This window comes from Lepidochelys olivacea, assembly GCF_965140295.1.
Source record: "Lepidochelys olivacea isolate rLepOli2 genome assembly, chromosome: 7".
Classification (NCBI taxonomy): domain Eukaryota; kingdom Metazoa; phylum Chordata; order Testudines; family Cheloniidae; genus Lepidochelys; species Lepidochelys olivacea.
Window position 1 is genome coordinate 58,708,929 of NC_140417.1, and position 22,111 is coordinate 58,731,039.

The 22,111-nt window shown below is 42.7% G+C and overlaps 1 protein-coding gene across 8 annotated transcripts in view; it reads left to right on the forward strand.

Moving 5' to 3' along the window:
• The window catches only part of MAPK8 (mitogen-activated protein kinase 8), a 125,005-nt gene that overhangs the window by 52,772 nt on the left and 50,122 nt on the right, over positions 1-22,111 (forward strand). For 6 of the 8 annotated variants that reach the window (XM_084632919.1, XM_084632915.1, XM_084632920.1 and 3 more), the window contains exon 2: positions 259-344. The exons of the other annotated variants lie outside the window; for them this stretch is intronic. The gene's annotated coding sequence lies outside the window, so the exon portion shown is untranslated. The remainder of the gene's footprint in view (positions 1-258; positions 345-22,111) is intronic. 8 annotated transcript variants of the gene reach the window in all.

Sequence of the window (22,111 nt, forward strand, 5' to 3'; positions counted from 1 at the left end):
TGGGCCTGGTGAAGCTGCCCCCGGGGAAGAAGTGGTTGCTGCCATCCCACTGGCTGGTCACCTTGAACACTTTGCCCTGGTCCGGTTTCCGCTTGAGGTTTTCAGTATAGTGGCAATGGATGGCATCTTTCAGGGTTCTTTCCAGCATTGTTCTGGCGGTCGGGGTGATGATGGTGTGGTCCGAGGTCTTTATGCGCAGCCTAAGTGCTCTTGGCGCTCCTCGCACTACTTCCAGTGAAAGCCGATCCTCTTTCCTAGACATCCCGAGGCATTGCGGGTGCAGCACCAAAGAGAGGAGAGGTCTCCCCTTCTCTCCCGAATTCGGCCTCCAGGAAGCTACTCAGGTAAGTGGCGACGTCCTGCTCGGAGGGGGCCCTAGCGATGCGTTTCCTGACCACATCCCATATGGCTTCATCCGCGATGCTCCTCTCCATCGGGCCCGGGCACGTCAGGAGGCAGAAGACCTGAGTGATCACTCCGTCTCTGCACAGGTCTCCCATCCAAGGCACGTGGTCCCCGCCTGTGTGAAATACGAATGTCAGTACTGGCCCTCTGGGGAAGGTAGAGCCATTTCCTCACCAGCTGCCTGATGGTGCTGTCAGCCTTGTTCAGGGGGACCTTGGCCGCAGCTGATCCCCTGAGGATGAAGGAGATGTGGAGGATTAGGAAGGTATTGAGGGCATTGATCTTTTGCCAGGGGGCGAGCATATTCACAAATAAAATAAGCTATACTGGCAAACGCACTTTTTTGCTGTTATAACTACATGTACGCTGGGGCTTTTTGCCAGCACAGCTATGAGCTGTATCAGGGGTGCGGTTCCTTTCCTCCTGCACTCCATGTTCATAGCTGACATAGAATAGTTATTCCAGCAAAACTTTTAGTGCAGAGTAGACCTTACTTGAACTGTTGTTCCATGTGTTGACTAGTAAATTGCAGGTTTTCTGCATCATGGATCATGTCTTATAGTTCTGTACCAATCTGTGGTGCTCTAAAAATATTTGTGAAATATAGAAGATAAAATCGGCAACGTGGACTACATCTCATTTATAACAAATCCCTGGATGTGGCTACCTGCCGCAGTTTAGAAGGAAACAGATTTCTACTTTCTTTGAGCCTAAAGTCTTTCATTTTAAAACATAAAATTTACAGCATAGCACAAAAGATGTTCTGAAGATAGGGGCTTATAACCTTTTTTCCCTTCTTCCCCCAGCTCTGCATCAACCCATAGTTTGTTTTTTTTTATTTATAGGTACTATAAATACTATACTTATACTATATTCCCATAGAGATGTTTTATAGCCCTCACCAGGGAAATTCTCACATTGCTTGCCCTGCCCACCTCACCCCCCCCCCCCCCCAGAGAGCTGTTCAGTAATAAATTCAGGTGCAGATTAAAATCAAAATGCCTCTTCATGGCATGACACTACAAAAAAATCAACATCTTTTTTCTTCATAGATGAGTATTAAAATATAATGTAAAACTTGTTGGATCTTGAATACCTTTATGTATATGCAGCCCTACTCATACAATACAGTTAAAATGTTTAAGGCATAGCTTTTTCTTTAAATAATACCAGTAACTACAGATTCTTCTTGCATATACATGCATGAAACAAATTTATTTTCTATACTGAAGTTTTTGTTACAGTGAAAAAAATTAAGATCTTCATACTGTCTAGGCTAGATAGGTAAGTTTTTCAGCTGATGGGGTAGGGGTAGGAAATTGAATGGTAGAAATGAATTATAGCATTTTTTCTTTGAATTTTTTGTTTTCTTGGTGAACAGTTACAAATAGTAAAACATGTCTGTAATCTTGGAGCAGAATATGAATAATGTGTCTAATACAGTGAGGTCAGGGATAATGACTCAGTCAAGAAGTGCAGGATAACTGGAGGAAAACAAATTATTGAATGCTTCTAGGTATTGCAGCTTATAAGGGGTCTGCTCCCAGTTTGAATTGATAGAAGAGAAATGCAAATTTTGTTTTTCATCAAGATCTAACCTAGGTAACAGCAAGATTGCTGTACTATTTTTAACTGTAGGAAGAACCCATTATTATAGGGGTGGGGAGGGGGGGAATTGTTGTGCATATTCACATGGCTTGCTGCAATGCAGACAAGGACTTCCGAGCTCTATCTCCTGGAAAGCATACTGCCTTGAATGAAAAATGTATTTCCTGCCTGCAGTGTTGGATTTGGGTAAGCCTAATGCTTCCAAAGAGAGAGTCCTCAAACTCTTTCATAGCGGAGAGAGTGGCTTGTGGACACAATCCCTCCCATTTGTTAGTGCATGGACCCACCTCCCTTCCTGCATGGATTGCATAACATTCCTGTGAATAGAAAAGGAGTACTTGTGGCACCTTAGAGACTAACAAATTTATTTGAGCATAAGCTTTTGTGAGCTACAGCTCACTTCATCGGATGCATTCAGCTGTAGCTCATGAAAGCTTATGCTCAGATAAATTTGTTAGTCTCTAAGGTGCCACAAGTACTCTTTTTTTCTTTTTGCGAATACCGACGAACACGGCTGCTACTCTGATTCCTGTGAATGTTACAATAGTTACTCTCAGAGATAAGTAATACTAGGAAAGTATTGTCTGCCTGTCTGGTGCAGCGTAGAAGCTAGAAATAAGAGCTGGCACCATGTGACCAGTCAACTCGCTTTCTACGAGCCAAATTATTATTTCTATTAAAAGAAATAAATAATATCATGGGATAGTGCCATCTTGACTTTCAAGTTGTTTACAGGACTTTTCTGTCTTCAGAAGTCCCGACTTCTGTGGTATTCATGATACATGGGTTTCAAATCATTTCACCAACAACTAGTTTAGCTTTAACTGAGTTAGGACAGGAGTTTATAGGATAGGGATCACTTCATCCACAAATTAAATACAACCACCTCTGGCTATGTTCCATCCCACAAGTGGCTATTTTTAGGTGGTTGGGAAAAAGGATTTTTTGGGGGGCATTCACTCAAAATGTAACTAACTTCATCCTTGGAGCTTGGGACAGGGTCACTATGAATTATTTTTGTAACCCTAATTTAGGGCTTGTCTATACAAACAATTGGACTGTATGAATCTACCCTACACTAACTTACTGTGGTCTAACTGGCAAAGAGTCCTGTGTCACCTTATAGACTAACAGACGTATTGGAGCATAAGCTTTTGTGGGTGAATTCCCACTTCGTCGGATGCAACCGATGCTGCATCCAACGAAGTGGGTGTTCACCCATGAAAGCTTATGCTCCAATACGTCTGTTAGTCTATAAGATGTGTGACAGGGTTGGGCCAGATGGCTACAGGAGAGTAATAGAAGGCAGATATATTAGCCCCAGGCTAAGTAGGTCCCTTTCCCCTGCGTAAGGTAACAGGGAAGGTTCCAGAACAATCAGGAACCTTCTGGAGACAAGACAGGCAGATTAGAACACCTGCAGCCAATCAAGAAGCTGCTAGAATCAGTTAAGGCAGGCTAATCAGGGCACCTGGGTTTAAAAAGGAGCTCACTTCAGTTTTTGGTGCGTGTTTAAGGAGCTGGGAGCAAGAGGCGCTAGGAGCTGAGAGTGAGAACGTGGACTGTTGGAGGACTGAGGTGTACAAGCATTATCAGACACCAGGAGGAAGGTCCTATGGTGAGGATAAAGAAGGTGTTGGGAGGAGGCCATGGGGAAGTAGCCCAGGGAGTTGTAGCTGTCACAGCTGTTCCAGGAGGCACTCTAGACAGCTGCATTCCACAGGGCCATGGGCTGGAACCTGGAGTAGAGGGCAGGCCCGGGTTCCCCCCAAACCTCCCAATTCCTGGTCAGACACAGGAGTTGACCTGGACTGTGGGTTCACAAAAATGGCCAAACTGAGGGCTGCCGTGAAGCTCCAAGGTGAGCAAATCCGCCAGTAAGTGCAAGACCCACCAAGGTAGAGGAGGAACTTTGTCACAGGTGCCACAGGACTCTTTGCCGCTTTTACAGATCCAGACTAACACGGCTACCTTTCTGATACTTGTGGTCTGACTATTTGTGTGCACCCTGCTGCTGTGCATATCAATTTGTATTAACAATTTGTTAATACACTTTGAGTCGCATTTACCATTGTCTAATTGTTGTGTAGACAAGCCCTTAATTGAGCATGTATTTTTCTTTTTTTTAAATGGAGGCACTGGTCTCTTATCATTTAAGGTGAGTTGAGTCTTGTACTTGAGGCTGAATCTGTTTTATTTATGAAAATACAGCATATTCTTGTCAAATTATAGAACTTGTTTTATGGGTACAGAATAATTTTTTTTGAGAATTTGCAACTTACTCTGTTGATTAGTTTGAATTAATTTTAACTTAAAATGGATCCTTTAAGTTAACACTTCTTTTATGGAGACAAATTGGGACCAAAAATGTAATAACAAACTCTTTCCATATAATTAAGGCTTACTGAAAATTCATGCATAGGAGACATTTTTTAAAATATTGGGTTGTAATTAAGCTAAGTTGTTAGTCATGTGTATTACATTAGTGCCCACTGCCCAAGGATCATGCAAGAATCGGGCTTTATTGTGGTAGACACTGTACAAACATAGACTAGTAGCGGTCCTGGCCCCTATGAGGTTACAATGTAAAGACAAAACAAACACAGGGTAGGGGCAATAGGTATAACATACAAGAAGAGATAACAGTGCCATGGTAGCAAACATCACATTAGGTTTTGCATTAGAGAGCAAGTTGGGTAAAGTGGTGATATGTATTACCTTTTGGTATCTGCTAGAGATGGAAGTGAAAGGCTTAGAGAACAGGAGTGACTATTGATTATTTATCCCAATGCAAATTATGTTAAAATAGAGTTAAAGTTGAGAGTATGCGTCAGTAATTTAAGGTATAAAACATTATATGGATGTTGTAATTATCCCCAAAACAAGTATTATAAATTTTGGATTTCCTTTAAGGTTAGCTTTAATGCTGAATTTCCTAACATAAGGCACCCAGACATCTTATATTGACATCAGGAGGAAATAATTCTAATGTGGGTTCTCCAGCATGAATAGGCATTAATTATAACTGTATGAGTTGCTAAATGATATCACTGCAGGGCAGGGGCAAGGTTGTTTGGGTGTTCTTACTGTGCATTTTCGTACCTTAACGTGTTAGTTTCTTTTAAGGTTAGCCTTAACTTCTGTAATTTGTACTGAAAACAAGTGTTATAAATGTAGGAAATTGTGTGTCCATGTAATGTTGTTTTAAGTTATTGAGACACACCCCCTTTAATGCCAGCTGGGAATATAAAAATTGGTTGGGGAATTATTCAACTATCTATCGCTTCCTGCAGCAGAAGTGAACACCTGCTGCTCTTACTGGAATATGTGCATAGTTGGCAGCATGTCGTAAAGGTTTTCAAAGGAAACATCTCAGATAAAATGGGGTGTTCCCGGCATTTGGAAGCTTTACAAATATTAACTTAGTTTTTAAAAGGGAATACAGTAGTCGCCCATTAAGTTTTCATTGCTTTAGATCAAATTGTGTCAGTATTTGCAGTGTTCATTGTGTATTTCTGTCATTCTTATAAGTAGAGACAACATTAATTAATTATCTATGGCAATTCAACAGTTAAAGGCAACCACTGTACTTATCTCAGTTTCAGTTATGGGGAAACTCAGGTAGAAAGGATAAGTGACACTTGCCACATCAGTATGGAGAAGTAGTGGTCTGCGTATAGAAGTAGAGGGCTCTTAAAATAGCTTCCAAGTGAACTCTGTACATTGTTTAGTACTGTTTGACTGGGGGGGAGGTAGCAGCTTCCAGCCAAATTGACCCTTGGTCAGTGGAGTGCTGAAAGGTGACCAAACAAGACACTTCTACAGTAACTGTTGCTCTGTAAGACAGCAATGGAGGGGCTGTTGGCTTTAAATATGTTGTTGTAGTGGGATGTGGCCACACAGGCACACAAATCAATTGAGCTAACAGTGATTGAAGCTCATCCCTGCAGGGAATTGAGGTAACTAATACCAGTGGATGGCCAGCAAAAAAGCCGGGGCATTTTCCAGTGATGGAAGGACGTAATCAGCCAATTATTTCTCTCTCTATAGTAGCTACTGTGTGAGTTAGTGTCAGCGCTAGGGGCTAGATATAGAAATGCCTTGATGTTAATACACTACTAGACTGTGCTGCTTCTCATGCTGTTGAAGTGCAGCTCCTTGTGGCCACAGCTGCTCAGCAAAGAAGCCAGCTATGGTACTGGGAGCAAGCTTGCAGCAAAATTGGCATTATCAACAGAAGTCCAGATGTCACTGCCCCCAAAGCTATGAATTGTTTTTAAGGTCTGCTCGCTCTCTCTTCTGCCCTGTTAGGAAAAACGGAGGGCATCAGCAGGGTGCAGGAGATGAATGGCAAATAACTGATTGTCAGCAGAAACTATTGACAAATGTTGAACCCTAAACCAGTGAACCTTTGAATCTTTGTCACTTCATATGTTCAAGATCTTTCGCACAAATAAAAGAGCTAGAAACTTTTAGATAGTGAAACCTGAGGTTTGGAGTACTCCAAATGCTGGCTGTCCATAGAAATTGAAGATGGAAAGTATAGAAGAATCCTATACCAATATGCAACTGTGGGGGAATTTAGGAAGATATGCAATTACCAGAGTTGGGATTTCGTCAGGACACTAGAGGTTAAAACTCCTACCTGTGAAAAGGTCCATAGGCTCTTCCGTGATCATGTGTGGACAAGACTTCCTATTTTACGTCTCATTTGTGTCTTGAGTTAATACTGAACCAGAGTCCCACCTACTGTATTGCCAAAACCATGTCTTGCGACACTCAGCCCTGGCCTATGTTTAAAATTTTAGATCAACTTGGGGGGGGTGTGAAAAACTGACACCTATGAGCGCCATTGTTTAGCTCCGTGGTTCTCAACCAGGGGTCCCCTGTGGGGGCCATGAGCAGGTTTCAGGAGGGCTGGCATTAGACTTGCTGGAGCCCAGGGCAGAAAGCCAAAGCCCTACTGCATGGGGCTGAAGCCAAAGTCTGAGCAATTTAGCTTCATGGGGCCTCAGGCAATTGCTACTCCCTAATGGTTTGAGCATTGGCCTGCTAAACCCAGGGTTGTGAGTTCAGGCCAGCCCTGGCTTTTATATGCAGAAAAACAGTTGTTGCGTCATAGGCGGGCTGTGGCGTTTTTATAGCATGTTGGAGGGGCCTCAGAAAGAAAAATGTTGAGAACCCCTCGTTTAGCTGACCTATTCCGCAATGTAGGCACGGCTACACTGATGTAGGAATTTTCCTACTGCTACTAGCTACCATTTCTTGAGGAGAAAGGGTTTTTACGTTGATGTAGGAATTGTCTATGCTATATCAGCAGCTGTGCGACTACTGCATCTGTAGAATAGAGGTGCCTGAAGATAGATCTGGGAGGTATTTCATCCAAATGCTGACCCAGTCTGTCTCCACTTAGCTTTTGAGATTCACTGCATCACAGCATAAGGTGGCATGGCTGCAGGCAGCAGCAAATGACACATTTCATTGCTTTGACAATCTTCTTTTGGAGGCACAGAGTCAATTAAAAGCTGTGACTCATTCAGGGAAAACAAAGTGCCTAGTGATCTTATTCTTGGGCCATAAGATCATTAAATTTACCATGAGCACTAGTGGTTTATGATCCTGAGATGTCAGCAATGCATTTCTTATTTCCAGTCTTCGTAACGTTGTTTCCTAGAATTGATGCAGGTTTTAACAATAGAAAAACTTTAACGATCCATTATTAAATTTACTGGAGACACTCTGCCAAAGGGATTTTTATTTATATTATTTTCTAATATTATAAAAATGGCTTCAGTTAACAGTATTCAGTCTCACTTGCACTAGGAAGATGTTCAAATCTATGTCTGTACGGTAGTCTGTGTAGGGTGTTGGCCTGCAGTAGTAGACTAATGCGGTTCTCAGATTGGTTTGTCTTAACATGAAACACTTCTGATGGAATTTGTACAGATGTTTAAGAAAGAGAAGGGGGAAGATGATGTTTCAGAAACTAATCAATTTTTGCTTCCTGGATGCTTTTTGTATGACACCTTTTTGTCACCTGTATTAAAACCCTACTTGTCTGATGTCTTCAAGAAAAGCTCAGTAGTTGCCATGGGAGGGAGAACAAGATGGTTTGGGGGGATCTCTCCCCCATTGCCACCAGTGACAACATTCTAGCAGACTCCCTGCTGGTGATGGCAAATGTTAGCTTTCTCATTAATAGGAAACGTTTTAATTCCACATTTTTTCTTTCTTCCCATATGTGCTTCTATAAATATCACTTGAAACTGGAACAGAATCTTAAACTTTAAAGAGGCAAGTTTATCTGATCTAGTTTAACTACGTTTAACTCACATATGGAGACTAGCTGTAGAAGAATTTTAAAAGTCTGCCTGTTTCTAAACTAGGTTTAGGTTTCTCAAGTATTCTTGAACCCTTAGGGTATGTCGGCATTGCAGCTGGGAGGTATAGATGTACATGCACTAGATGCGATCGAGCTAGTGCGCTAAAAATAGGGGCGTGGCCATGGCACCGCAGGCTGGTATTGCGGTGGGGTGGTACTCGGATGACTATGGCAAGGCGCTGCCTGTGCTGCCATGGCCCCACTGCTATTTTTAGTGCGCTGGCTTGCTCAGAATTAGCGCAGACGTGTCTACGCAAGCTGTGGTTACATCTTCCAGCTGTGGTGTAGACATACCCTTAGTGTTGGGGTGTGTCTACCCTACAGCAGCACAGCTGCAGCTGTTGTAGCGTATACAATGTGTTAGGTTAAGAAATTAGTAGAAATTCGTCTTTGGCCTAAGGTAGGCTAAGTATAGAGGAGTATGGGAAATTGAATGTATTAGTATGAGCAAAAGCTAGAGAGCAGTTGGAGACGTGAGATGGGAAAATCAAAGTTTGGTTATAACTGGTTTTAGCAGGATTTCTAATGAGTGTTTGAGAATTTAGATTGTAATATTAAAATGCTATCTGTATTGATAGCATTGGGAAGAACTGCAGATGTTAATTTAAATAATGTGTAATGTAAAGAGCTGGCAGAAATGTAGATGTGGTAATTGATAGGTTTATTGTTAATTACTGTTATAAAGGGTTATAAAAAAAGAGAAGCCTTGATAAAATGCCGGAGAGCCCCAGTTAACACCAAAAGGGTTACCATTAAGTTATGAGTTATACTTCATTCTGTTGTCAGTGGCCTGATCACCCATTGATACACCATTCTGTCTTTGAATGTGAGAGTAATTGTAGTACTTGTGTAAATGGCAATTGCATGCCTCTTTGCTTAACTAATCATTTTTTTCTCTTAAATAAAGTTTAGTTCTATCATTCAAAGTGTCATCCAAGGTCCTCTACTAACTTAAATTGTCTGTAACTGACTTCGAGACTCAAACCTGAAAATTAAGTTTGTTAAAGTTTAGAATGCAATAAACCAATGTAATAATTGGGAACATTTTAAAATTCAAGGTTACAGTGTGCCATTATAGTGTCGTAGCATAGACATTTCCTACATTGATGGAAGTGGTTAACCTACCTCTCTGCGAGGCAGTAGCTAGTCTAAGGAAGAATCCTTCTTTCCACCTAGCCACATGTACACCAGGAGTTAGGTTGACCTAATTTCAGTTCTCAAAGCACAAAGTTTTCCCAGCCCCAAGCAATGTAGTTAGGACTATCAAATTTTTGTGTGTAGACCAGTCCCTAGGCTCTTTCAGCTTGCCATTGTGCTGGGCTGTTTCGAAGTCAGACCTCAGGAGACAAGGCACCAATAAATAAGCAGGTGAAGGAGCTAAGGTCTTTAGGCTTTATTCTAGGTAGCTCTGTTTACAGAGCTAGGTAACAGTAGGTCTTTCTCAAGCAAAGAGATTCCATGCCAAGTGAGAGCTCAGCAGACAGAGTGAGCACAGAGCAGTTTTGACTGTGTGGGAGTTTAAATTTAGAGTCCATTTCCCCTTAATGCTTAACTGTTAGTTGACTGACAAACTAAAACTTCTAGAATCACACCTATCAGGGTTCCTTCCCCACTCTGAATGCTAGGGTACAGAAGTGGGGACCTGCATGAAAGACCCCCTAAGCTTATTCTTTTCAGCTTAGGGTAAAAACTTCCCCAAGGTGCAAACTCTGCCTTGTCCTTGAACAGTATGCTGTCACTACCAAGCGTTTTAAACAAAGAACAGGGAAAGAGACTACTTGGAGACATCTTCCCCTCAAAAGATCCCCCTAAACCCGACACACCCCCTTTCCTGGGGAGGCTTGAGAATAATATCCTAACCAATTGGTTACAAAATCATCACCAAATCCCTAAACCTTGGAACAATGGAAAAATCAGTCAGGTTCTTAAAAGAAGGATTTTATTAAAAAAAAAAAAAAAAAAAAAGAGGTAAAAATCATCCCTGTAAAATCAGGATGGAAAATACTTTACAGGGTATTCAGATTCGAAGCACAGAGGATCCCCCTCTAGGCAAAACCTTAAAGTTACAGAAAACAGGAATAAACCTCCCTCTCAACACAGGGAAAATTCACATAAAACAAAAGCTAAACTAATCCGCCTTGCCTGGCTTACCTATACTGGTTGCAATATGGGAGACTTGGATTAGGATGGGTTGGAGAAGATGGATTTCTGTCTGGCCTCTCTGTCCCAAGAGAGAACAACCACGTAAACAAAGAGCACAACAAAAGCCAGCCCCCCCCCCCCCAAGATTTGAAAGTATCTTGTCCCCTTATTGGTCCTTTGAGTCAGATGCCAGCCAGGTTAGCTGAGCTTCTTTATCCTTTACAGGTAACAGGATGTTGCCTCTGGCCAGGAGGGATTTTATAGCATTGTATACAGAAAGGTGGTTACCCTTCCCTTTATATTTATGACAACACCTGTCCCTGAATAATCAGACAACAAAAAATTGAATGCATCTTTAGTTGGTCAAAACCCAGTTTAACTATTGTGGCAGAGCTCCAACCTTGTTCCTGTGGGTCCCGCGCCTCCAGGCAGTTTATGCTAGCCTCAGAGGCTCACTGCGACCCTCCATGTAGCCCTTCTCTCTCTAGGGCCAGGGGTACAGTCTTCTGAGCCCTTTTCACCATAAGCCAGCAAGGAGGGAGGTTGCTGAGAGAACTCCCAGTCTCTGTTGTCCCTATTGGTTTATTCCATAATAATTTAGCCTCCTGCTCTGACAGGGGCCTATCTTCCCCTCCCAGGAGGTGTTTCTATAGTGGCAGGTTAGGGGGAACCTGGGGCCACCCTCTACTTCGGGTTCCGGCCCAGGAACCCTAATGGCAGCAGCTGTTGGCAGCCGACCTGGGGCCACCCTCTACTTTGGGTTCCGGCCCAGGAACCCTAATGGCAGCAGCTGTTGGCAGCCGACCTTTCACTGCCAGAGTTTCTACGTTTCCCTGGGTCACTTCCGCAAAGCTCTCCCACTTCTCTCTTCTTCACCCTTACCTTAGGGCTCCCTTACTGCTGGCTTAAGGGTGTCTTCCTTACTGAGTCCTTCAGCCTCACTTCCTCTCCTCTGGCTCCCTGGCTCTCCTCAACCTGACTGGAGTGAGCCCTTTTTATAGTATCAGAAGCAGGGGTGGTTCTAGCAATTTTGCTGCCCCAAGCAGTCGCCGCTGAATTGTGCAGCAGAGCTGCTGCCCAAAAGCCACAGTGGCGGGAAAAGCGGCGGACCTTCTGCTGAATTGCTGCCATGGGACATGGACTGCCGCCCCATTCTAATTGCCGCCCCAAGCACCTGCTTGGAAAGCTGGCTTCACCTGACTCTTTGCAGGTTAATTGGAGTCAGGTGTTCTCATTAGCCTGGATCAGTCCCTGTTCTGGTCAGTCAGGGAACAGAAAACTGCTAATCCAGTGCCCAGTATATCTGTCTTCCACTACTCTGTTGTACCCAACTGTCCTGGGTCCAGGGCTGGCTCCAAGCACCAGCGTTCCAAGCAGGTGCTTGGGGTGGCAGTCCCTCCCGCCGCTGCGGCAATTCGGCGGCAGCTTTTTTGTGTTGCTCGCTGCGGCAGCAAATCGGCGGCAGCTTCTCTCCTTTGCAGCTGCAGTGGCAGTTTTTTTCCCTGCTTGGGGCGGACAAAAGTGAAGAGCCAGCCCTGCCTGGGTCTATCATACTAAGTAGGCAAAAGATGAGCAGCAGACTAGTCAGGGTGGGCACTATTAGTTTTAATGCACAGAGTGCAGAATATGCAACCACTTGCCTTATGACCGTGTGGTGTATGTATGCACTGGAGCAAGTAGTTCTCAGGTGCAGTATCTTGAGGCTAAAAGGCTAGAGTTGGTGACCTGGAGAAACAGAGAGGTGGAACTACATTGTAGATGCGGCATATAGGGATGCTGTTGAGTGGGCCTGCATCAGAGCTGACTCCCCTAATCCTCCAGTTGAGGAAGCTAGTCTCATAATGGAAGGGACGTAGGTGGAAAGGGGGAACAATGTCCTCCTTCCAATTGAGATGGTGGAGGCTGGCAATTCCTCATGCACCGAGACACAGGCCGGCACAGTTTTGGCAAGCTAGTCAATTGACTGGTCAGTTGACTACCTGTTGTTTGACTGTGATCAAATATTGTCAAATATCCAGCAAGAATACTCTGTAAGTTGTGGCCTACCTTGTTGATAGCATCATGGTGCCTACTTAAATGTCTTTATTGCTCACTGTACAGCAATGCCACCTGTTGGGGAAAGGTGACTTAACTAAAAGTGGAGCATCTTCCTTGTCTGGAATATTACACACAATGTTTGTTCTAGCTGTTTCATGGATTCCAAGGCCAGAAGAAACCACTGTGATCCTATAGTCTGATCTCCTGACAGAGTGGATTTGATTTAAATCACTAGTCAGGAAGACTCGATTTAATCATGAGTTTCTACATAAAAGTGCATTCTTGTTGGTTGTTATAACCTTAATACATATTCTTCACAACTCAGATAGATGTAGGTTTCATTTTTAGAAGGTACACACTATACATTTTTAAAGTGATTTATTTTGAAAACTTTTCAGGTTAGTTTTACAGTTCTATCAGAAAATGAAAGATTGTTTGGTTATTTCACTTACCAAAGGTAATTGAAGCAGATATTTATGAAGTCATTGGGAGGTGAACTATCTCCATTTCAACAGATTAATCATTAATATTTGGAGGATTTTCTTGCTATGCTGTATTAGGAGGAGAACATCACCAGACAGACATTTAAATTGTTTTATTTAACAAAAACAACATTATGTATTCTGGATTTTTTTATCAACAACAAACTTATAATTTAACAAAACAAGCATAAGAATTTTTGAATTTAGTTAAACATTCAAGTTTTTAAAAATCAGGTTTGTTTTTGTTAAAATTGTTAACTAAAATAGTTTAAATATTAAAAAAAAAACAAAAAAACAAATAGACTGTCAGCCAGGACAACATGAGAAACTTAAAATATTGGCTTCTGCAGCTAACTTAGTCGTCACCTTCAATTTCCTGTTTGTTCATAATCTGGAAAAGAAAAATAAGCTCGCCTGCTTTTTCAAGTCCCAAACGATTTCTCAATTTGGAATGAATTAGTCCAAAGGAAGAAAATATTCTTTCTACACCAGCTACTGCTACTTAAAGTGAGATTATCACTTCAGCAGTCTCTGGTGTGACTCTTTTTAAAACATCATCAGCAAACATATATTTCTTGAATGGTTCACCCTTAGCTCTGAAGTTTATTATAGTAGGCATTATGGAGGGATGATTGCTGAATGCTCATGTCATAGCCAACTCCTCTTCTTCAGCAGTTAAGGTTTGACCCTGGTACCAAGTATTGAGAATATTTGCAAGAAAATGAGCTGGAGATGGTGCTTGTCCCATTTGTTTTTTTTAATGCTTGTAATTTAACTCGGTCATTTTTTATTTCTCTTTTTAAGATCTCACTCAGTTCCTTCCAAATTTCATCAGCAATAAAACCACTGTTTCCCTGCATTTTTGTTCAAGGCTACAGAAGTAGGCTTCAGGGTACTCAGCATGTGTTCAACATTTCTCTTAAGCCCAATGTTGAGAACTTTGGCTGTGACAGTGCCATCTATTTTTTCATGATTTTGTTCACAAACTGTCATCAGATTAGTTCTTGAGATAGTGCTCAAAACAGTCCACTACTGAGTTTCATCGCACGTCTTGTGGGAGAGTTTGCTTGGTTCCTCCCACTTTTTTCAGAGCAGCTGCTGCAAAGTGGTTGTTACGGAATTATTTTGCAGTTTCAACAACATTAGCCTTGATTTCTGGAACACGGAAGTCTTTGGCTAGGAGGTGCATCAAATGACCACTGCAACTGTATGTTGTTGGCTTGGGACTCTCGTCTAAATAATTTCTTCTCATTTGCAGCATTCTGTGACCAAGTTGCATACTAGACATTTTGAATTTTTTTCACAGTTTGTTATAGCTTTTACTGCTACTTCTTGTAAGTATTCTGCTGTGTGTGCATTTCCTGATGTATCAATTGTTTCTGTAAGGAAGACATTCTCTTCTTCTATTGTCACACAAGCACATAGAACAGGATCATTGTGGACATAGCTCCACCCACCAAGACTCAGGTTAACAATTTTACCCGCTAGACCTTTTGCACACTGCTTAATTTCTCTTTCATACACTTTATCCAGCAATTTGCCTGCGACATCTGCTCTGTTGGGTGGACTGTATCCTGGTCTTAATGACTGAACCATGTTAATGAAGTGTGGGTTCTCAATCACACAGAAAGGAGAGTTTGTTGCATAAACAAACTGGGCAATATTTTCATCAATTACCTCTTTTTGTAATCTGCTGGTTCTTATCACATACTTATCTATGGTTGTTTCTGGATGATGGAGATTTTTTTTTCTTTTTGCTACAGGTGATATACCGTGGCTATGTGACATACATGATGTGACTGAAACACTATCATTGGCAGATAACTCTGAAACTATAGAAAATGATGGTGATCTTGAAGGTGGATAGTCTTGAGAATCCTGTATGTTGAGGATGGATTCTCCTAAACAAAAAAGTCAATGTAGTTGTTCAATTATTATTACCATACTGCTCATTTAGTATTAATCATTGCATTCACTGACACTCAGTACTACTTTAAAGGTGAAATTGTAAAAGGAGGATCTGCCTACTTCAGCTATTTACTTTTTTTATCACAACTGCATCTAAAATGATAGTACCATAGAATAACAACTATATTTTTTGCTCAAACATGAGAATTCAAGAATAGTCCAGAAGGAAGACAGTCCTTAAGAAAGAAGTATGAAATAAAAAAGTTTACCAGCCTGAAGATCCTGCATGTTCAGACATGTTCCTTTCATCATCTTCGACGCAGCTTCCTTCTGAGAAGGAACACTTCTTATGATGTTGTTTCATTCAGGCAACCAGGCCTTGCATTTCTTGCACTGTATGCATTTTGCACGTATGCCTGTCTTCCCCACAGGTAGAGGAACTTCATTAAAATATTCCCAAAGTGGGTCTCTTTTATGGCCTGCTGCAGTGGCAGATTTAGAATTAGTGGGGCCCTGTGCTCAGCTTCATTTTTGGGGCCCCTCCTGAGGACCCAGCCAAGAAGAAGAGCATTTTCTCTGTCTCTCTCCTTCTTCCTCTTCTCCCCCGCCCCCCAATTTTTCATTCTTTTTTTTTCTTCATCCCCCCTCCTATAAGTAATAGGAAGAAAATGAAAATAAAGTGTGGTACCTTGTTTGTTTTTGTGGTCTAACTTATTTTTCCACAGACCACTTGAAAATCGCTGAGGGTCTCGGCGGACCACTTAATGATCTTTCCAAATATTGTTTGTACTGTAAGCTAACTATTGTAAAGCACTTTGGATAAGAGCGCTTTATTAAAAAAAAAAATGTAAAAAAGCGTTGGAGTGCGGGGTCTGGCCAGGAGTTATGGTGCGGAAGGGGGCTCAGGGCTGGGGGGTGCAGTGTCTGGGAGGAAGTTAGGGTGCAGGCTGGGGGTTCGGGTGTAGAGTCTGGCCAGGAGTTAGGGTGTGGGAGGGGGCTCAGGGCTGGAACAGGGGGTTGGGGTGTGGAGCACTTACTTGGGGCAGCTCCCATTTGGTGCGAGGGGTGCAGGTGGGAATGTGGGGGGAGGTGCAGGAGCTCCCATTTAGTACTCGGGGTGGGGAGTGCGGGTGTGTGTGGTGGGTGCAGGAGTTGGAGCGCAGGGGGCTGAGGGTGTGTGAGGGGGGTGCAGGAGTCAGGACGGGGGGTGGGGGTGGTCCCAGCCCACGGCCCATAGCAGCTCACGGCTGGGGGGTATGTGCGGGGGGGGGCACCTTTGCTCTGCCCTGCCCTGATTCCACCCCCTTCCCCAAGTCCCCCCATCATCCCCCACCCTGATCTCTTTGCCGCCGCCTCCCCCTCCCTCCCCGAGTGACCTGAATGCAGGCAAACAGCTGTGTGGCGGCAGGGGAAGCACGGGGGAGGGGGAGGAGGGAGCTTGGCTGCTGATGGGGGGGTGGGGGGGAGCCTGTAGCAGGAGCCCGAGGAACTGGCAGGACCAAGCTTCTGCCCCTGCAGCTGTCCAGCCCTGGGGCCCCCTGTCGTTGGAGGGCCCTGTACCAGGGCAACCTGTGTTTCACTGTAAATCTGCCTCTGGCCTGCTGCCATTATAGGTTTTCCCTTCTAGTGAGAGAATGGTATGGTTGGTCTTAAATCAATGAAGGCCGCACTCAGAAAGACCTCAAGACTTCTGGAATACGTTGCTTAAACAGTTTCACTTTTGTTTCTACTGCCTGTCCCTCCCTTCTCACATTTATCTCCAGACTACTTCTCCTTGTCCAGATCTGTTCCGCCCCCACCAATCTTCTATTCATTGAACTTTTTGAAACTTTGCAGTTTTAGAGAGAGATAAGAGATTGACTCTGTGTACACAAATTTGAAGAGGGACAGTAGGGTTGAGGTCTGATATTTCTCACCTATCTATCTATCTATCTATCTATAATTATATATTTAAAAACATTTTTGCTGTTAACAAGCATGTTATCTCTGGAGACACAAATCCACAGTTTGAGAACTGCAAAACTAAGCATCTCTGATGGTATCTTCTAGACTGAGCACTGAGTGCCATTGGGTAAATAGAAAGATTAACCTAAATAATCTATACAGAAGCCCCTGGAACCCCATAAGATTGGGTCTCTAATCCATGAACTTTTGGAACTCATTTACAAAACTTTTCTTAATCATTACATGAATATATTGTCTCATACTATAGAATTAGAATTTATAATGCCCATTCCATGATGAGATATCTTTGAGCTGTAATGTAGGTTAATCAAAACTATCTTTAGATGGATTTTTTTTGATAAAATGCTTTTTGAGGAAAAAACCTAATTTAAATTAAAAAATCTATTTTTATCCACCCTGCTCCTCTATAACATAAGCTAGTGGCACTCAACCTTTTCAGACTACTGTACCCCTTCAGGAGTCTGATTTGTCTTGCTTAACCCCCAAGTTTTACCTCACTTAAAAACTACTTGCTTACAAAATCAGACATAAAAGTACAAAAGTGTCACAATACTATAACTGACAAAGTGCTTACTTTCTCATTTTTACTGTATAATTATGAAATAAATCAATTGGAATATAAATATACTTACATTTAAGTGTATAGTATATAGAGCAGTATAAAGAAGTTAGTCTGTATGAAATTTTAGTTTGTACTGACTTCGCATATATTTTTATGTAGCCTGTTGTAAAATCTGGCAAATATCTAGATGAGTAGTTGTACCATCTGGAGGACCTCTGCGTACCCCAGGTGTATGCATGGCCCTGGTTGAAAACCACTGACATAGGCCGTAGAACTTTTCCAAATAATTCCCAGAGCAGATCTTTTAGAAAAACATCCACTCTTGATTTAGTAATGGTCAGTGGTGGAGAATCCACCATGACCCTTAGTAAATTGTTCCAATGGTTAATTACCCTCACTATTAAAAATGTATCTAGCTTCCCAGCCTTTAGATTGCAGGGGGGCTGGAATGGCGGGGGGGGGGGGGGCAAAGGCCCATGTCTCTCCCACTTGTGAAAGTGGATGGGCCTGGCCTATTCACTTTTTGCCATGGGCCGAGGTCCTGCCAGGCAGGAAGCTGGAGCCCGACTTGGATAAGACTGGCCTGGGGAGCCCGGGCAGCTGTGGGGAGCTGCAGACCCTCCACATGCCTGGGGTGCCCCCCCCCCCCCCCCGCAAGAGCAGCACCCGGCCTGTGTCCCCAACCTCCAGGGCAGAGGGAGGGTACATGGCTCTCCACAGCTGCCCTCATGGCTCTTATGGTCTGGCTGTGGTTCTTCAGCAGTGAGACACTGTTCCCAAGCCAGGCGCCGGAGCTGAGTTGGAGTAAGAGAGTCACAGGCTGGTGGAGGAGCCCGGGCTTTCCGGCCTAACTCTGGCTTTGCAAAGGGTGGTATCTTGTGGGGAAGAAGAGGGGCGGGGTGGGGCCACAGAGGGGGGACCTTGTGCCCCCCTTCCCCACACTTTTAGGAAGAATCAGTTGCTCCTGTTGAGATAGATAGATAGATATATTTTTTTTTTGCTAGACTGAAGAGTCAATCATCAAATATTTGTTCCCCATGTTAATACTTATAAATTGTAATCAAGTCACCCCTTAACCTCCTTAACTAAATAGATAGACTCAAGGAACTCAATCACTATAAGACAGGTTTTTTAATCCTAACATTCTTTGTATGTATATCTTTATTTGTGTGCCAGACAGTCAACGATACATCATGGTTTACATGGTAGGTTAAACATGTTAAAAGACTTGCTCCCTGCCCCAAAGAGTTTACAATCTAGACGGACTAGACAAATATACAGAAATTAACTCCAAAAGGAGGGAGAGGAGATTCACAGTCATGAAACTTCGTCCCCCAACACAAAGTGAAAGCCAGTTAAGCTGCTTGAAGAGTTAGCCTGCTGCCTGCCTAGTAAAAGTGCATTTAAAATGACTTTTCTTTTGTAATTGGTTTGTTCTTATTTCTGTTCAATTTAATTTTTCTTTTGTAAGTGTTCAACCTTGGGGAATGTTCATATTTAAATGCTAACCTAACATTGCGAAAAAAAGTAATTCTTTAATTTTTTAGATCTTGATTTTATTGTTACATTTATTTAAGTTAAAATAACTAAAGTAAATTTGTTGTAATTAGGCACAAGTATCTAAGGCTAAACCTGTTGGAGACCTGCTCTTTTTTTGTTGTTCTAGTAAATGGTGCTTTAAAATATTTGACCATTTTTGACATGGACTGGTCAGATGCCCAACTTTAGGTAGACTGTGGTGGTAGGTAATTTGATCATGAGAAACGTTGGAGAGTTGGGTATGTGGTGACAATGAGAATTGCCACTTCACTTGTGGCAGGCATCATGAAATGAACTTCTGGGGAAGAACCTGTGGTCACGGTACATGTTGGTACTAATGATGCAGCGATACGTGATCGAGGTCCTGGAAGCTAAGTTTAAGCTGCTAGGAAGATGGCTTATGTCTTGGCCTCCGTGGTAGCTTTCTCTGACATGCTGTATGTTCAGCTAGGTTGAGGGTGTCAGGGTCCCAGTGCATGGTTGAAAAGATGATGTAAAGAAGTGGGGGTTTGTTTTTATTTGGGGAAGAAGAGCCTTATACAGAATCAGACTCTTGGTGCGTGTTTTAAAAAAGGGGGTGAGTGTTTAAACTTAGAGTTGGGGAAAAGTTGACAGCAGAACAGGGATGGGATAAGAACACAGTGGTAAATTCTGTAAAATCAGTAGGATTTCAAATTAAGGCGTTAAAACAGTCACCCAAGAATAAGTGGAGGTATTTGCATGCAAATACAAGAAGTTTTAAAAGCAAAAAAAGTGAACTAGGATGCCTTGTGATGGACAAGAACCCTGATACAACAGGCATATGGAAACTTGGTAAATTGCAAAAATCAATAATATGCTGCTGTACCTGGTTACAAACTACCCAGGAAAGACAAACTAGGATGGGGAGCAGTGCTGTATCTAAAGGATTACATAGAATCTGATGGGATAAAAATTCTGAGTGGAGATGACCACACAGTTGAATCTATGTAGATACAAATTTCAGTAGGGCTATACTACCTGCCTCTGGATTAAGGAAAAAGAAGTGGAGTGCACAAATCACCGCTCCCCCCCCCCCCCCGCATGACATAAATTATGTCAATATAAACTATAGTGTAGCTATAGTCTAGATTAGTTGGGACCAGAGAGAACTGTGAGGAACTTCAGAGAAAACCAGAAAAGCTAGGTGAATGGGCAACATGATGGGAAATGAAATGCAGTGTCAATAAATGCAAAGTATTGCATTGGAGGAAGAAAATTAAACTGTTTGTTCACCTTAATGTTTTAAATTTCAGCTCAAGAAAGGGACCAAAGCATAATTTTAGATATCACAATGAAGACCTCTGCACAGTGTGCAGCTCTGGGATGTTGAATAATACAAATATTATAATGCCTTTATATTAATTAATGGTGCAGCCTCATCTGAAATAGTGTAGTATTCTTTCAGCCCATCTCAAAAAGGATATTGCTGAACTAATGAGATGACCAAAGAGCGGTGACCAGAATGATCAAGGGCCAAGAAAAAACTTTTGTATGAAGAGAGATTGAAAAGACTGGGATTGTTTACCTTAGAAAGAGGATACATAACCAGGGACATGATTAAAGAATATAAAATAATGATGTATAGGGAAGGGTGATGGAGAGCTTCTGTTCTTGTCTCATAACACACAAACAGGGTGACTCAATTAAATTAAAAGGGGCAAAATTTAAAAATGGATAAAAGAAAATGCATTTTTGCAATGTGCAATGTAAACTTTGGAACTCACTGCCACATGATGTTGAGGCCAAGAACTTAACAAGAACCCAAAAATGATTTGACATTCATATGAACTGTCAGAGTTGTTTGAGGCTGTGGATGGCATTGTGTTCTGCATGGCTGAGGTTATGGGACAAGTGATGCTTCTTTTCCACAATTTCAGCCCGTGCACGTCGGCAGAAGCACTCTATGTAGAAGTCCAGTCTGTTGTTTTGACCTTCAGGAGGAGTCCACCCCGAATCCTTTTTGTAGTCTTGGTAGGAAGGTCTCTGTGGGTTAGTATGTTGTTCAGAGGTGTGTTGGAAATATTCCTTGAGTCAGAGACATCGAAAATAGGATAATCATACAACACATTCTACAAGCCATTATCCTGTGATCCCACTGAGGGTTACCAAAAGAAACTACACCATCTGCTCAAGAAACTCCCTGAAAAAGCACAAGAACAAATCTGCACAGACACACCCCTAGAACTCCGAGCAGGGGTATTCTATCTGCTACCCAAGATCCATATACCTGGAAATCCTGGACGCCCCATCATCTCAGGCATTGGCACCCTGACAGCAGGATTGTCTAGCTATGTAGACTCCCTCCTCAGGGCCTACGCTACCACCGCTCCCAGCTATCTTCAAGGCACCACTGACTTCCTGAGGAAACTACAGTCCATCGGTGATCTTCCTGAAAACACCATCCTGGCCACTATGGATGTAGAAGCCCTCTACACCAACATTCCACACAAAGATGGACTACAAGCCATCAGGAACAGTATCCCCGATAATGTCACGGCAAACCTGGTGGCTAAACTTTGACTTTGTCCTCACCCATAACTGTCTCACATTTGGGGACGATGTATACCTTCAAATCAGCGGCACTGCTATGGGTATCTGCATGGTCCCACAGTATGCCAACATTTTTATGGCTGACTTAGAACAACGCTTCCTCAGCTCTCGTCCCCTAATGACCCTACTCTACTTGCACTACATTGATGACATCTTCATCATCTGGACCCATGGAAAAGAAGCCCTTGAGGAATTCCACCATGATTTCAACAATTTCCATCCCACCATCAACCTCAGCCTGGTCCAGTCCACACAAGAGATCCACTTCCTGGATGCTACAGTGCTAATAAGCAATGGTCACACAAACACCACCCTATACCGGAAACCTACTGATGGCTATACTTACCTACATGCTTCCAGCTTTCATCCAGACCACACCACACAATCCATTGTCTACAGCCAAGCTCTACGATACAACCGCATTTGCTCCAACCCCTCAGTCAGAGACAAACACCTACAAGATCTCTATCAAGCGATCTTACAACTACAATACCCACCTGCGGAAGTGAA